We start from the raw sequence: 2,270 nt of genomic DNA, 5'->3' as shown, positions 1-2,270 counted from the left end.
GGGGCCCCGCGGTGTCGGCGGCGTCTGCGAGATCATTAGTTTTCCCGTGGCAGGGAGAGGGCTTCCTGGTCTGTGTGGCTGCCCAGCGCCCTCTGCCCACCCACCCACCTCCTTCAGTATCACTGGTAGTCTGTTCTAGTAATTTTCATTGTTTGATTTATGTGTTTTTTTAAGTAGATAAAGGTTTTTTAAAATTGGGATCTAAAAGAAAAAAATGTATGTTTAATAAAATGGGCCTTTGAAAATAAGTTTTACTATGTAGTTTTTTCTTGTGACTACTAATTATATCTGCCAACACTGATCTCAAGACTCAGGAGCCTCTCTGGAGATAGCATGGATTCTGTGTATCAGGCTGACCTTGAGCTCTCATGGGACTGAGATGACTTCATCTTGTGACCCCCCTTCTAAGTGCTGGTGTTCCAGGTGTGTCCCAAGGGCCCACTTTGATTTCTTTTTATTTTTTTGTTTTGTTTTTTGAAACAGGGTTTCTCTGTGTAGCCCTGGCTGCCCTGGACTCGCTTTGTAGATCAGGCTGGCTTCGAACTCAGAGATCCGCCTGCTTCTGCCTCCTGAGTGCTGCTGGGATTAAAGGCCTAGGCCACCACACCTGGCCAACACTCAAAAATGTTTAGGATTTATTTTTATTTTATGTGTACGACTTGTTTGCTTGCATGTATCTCTGTGTACCATGTACATGCTTGGCACCTAAAGCGGCCGGATGGTATGGGAACTGGAGTCACAGATGGCTGTGAGCCGCCATGTGGGCTCTGGGAACCAAACCCCAGGTGCTTTACAAGAGCAGCCAGTGCTCTGACCACTGAGCCATCTATCGAGTTCTTTTCACACTTTGAAATTCCTGGCCACACTCCTGAGTTAGCGCTGACCACCCTCCTGGGTGCAACCACAGTCCTTGCTTCCCTGGCATACACACACTCTCAGATGCTGGTGGTTGGGGAAAGAAAGACTCCAGCTGTCCTGCCTTCTGTGACTCTAGAGTCCCTGGCTGGGACAGGGTTGTTGTTAGGTACACGGTAGGCACACACCTGTGATCCGCTCAGAAACAGGAAGATCTCGCTTGGTTTGAGTCCAATGACTTCCTGTCTCAAAAATAAGACCACTTGGGCGAGGAGCTGGTGTAGAGGAATTGTTAACTCAAAACAAGGCTGCTGTGGCAAGAGTCACACCCAAAGACCCACACAGGCCTGTGTGATCCGGCCGGATTACAGACAGGAGTTCAGGGCCAGCCTGGTATAGAGCAAGGTTCTGATAAAGAAAAGGTTGGGCACAGGCGCGGTGGCACAGCCTTTAATCCCAGCACGCGGGAGGCAGAAGCGGGCAGATCTCTGAGTTCTGTTCTAGTCAGTGCTGTTCACGGCAGTTTGGTCGAGTCAGGGAGTTGAGTTTGGGACAGTTCAATCTGGGGAATTCAGAAAGCAGTTTTACCAGCAGAGTTTTACAGAGTTGAGTTGAAAAGAATCGCCAGAGGGCTGGCAAGACAGCTCAGAGGTCAAGAGCACTAGCTGCTCTTCAGAGGTCCTGAGTTCAATTCCCAGCAACCACATGGTGGCTCACAACCATCTACAATGAGATCTGGCGCCCTCTTCTGGCCTGCGGGTGCACATGCAGGCAGAGCACTCATACACTAAATAAATGAATGAATCTTCTAAAAATAAAAATAAAGCTTCGTGCCTTTAATCCCAGCACTCGGGAGGCAGAGGCAGGTGGATCGCTGTTAGTTCGAGGCCAGCCTGGTCTACAAAGTGAGTCCAGGACAGCCAAGGCTAACACAGAGAAACCTTGTCTGGAAAAACCAAAAAGAGAAAAGGAAAAAAGAACAGGCTGGACAGACACGGGTGAAGCCGGGAGACTAGAGCTGGAGTTAGTTTGAAGCAATTGAGAGAGAAACTGAGAGAAACCAGACGGATCAGTCAGCTCAGAGAGGGGTTAGAGCCAACACATCTGAGTTGAACCAGCCAGCAAGAGTTCAGAATGCACTACAAAGGGTGAGCTTGTTCAGTAGTTAGCCTCACAGGCTGAAAACAGTCTAGGCCTAGATTGATTGCATGGAGGCTAGAAGCTTCCAGGACTAGGCCTAGGCCAGCAGACAGAGGCCGTGAGCCTCCTAGACAGCAATTAGGTGAATAAAAGATACTTTAAGAATATGGACCCAGTTCCAGAGGCTCCAATACCCTCTTTCTGATCTCTGGGGTGCCAGGCACACATATGGTAACATACATGTTAGCGGAACACCCATGTCCAAGATTAAGATT

Source organism: Acomys russatus, chromosome 19, assembly GCF_903995435.1.
Source record: "Acomys russatus chromosome 19, mAcoRus1.1, whole genome shotgun sequence".
Lineage (NCBI taxonomy): Eukaryota > Metazoa > Chordata > Mammalia > Rodentia > Muridae > Acomys > Acomys russatus.
The sequence above is the reverse complement of the archived record's forward strand: the minus strand, read 5'-3'. Positions refer to the sequence as shown.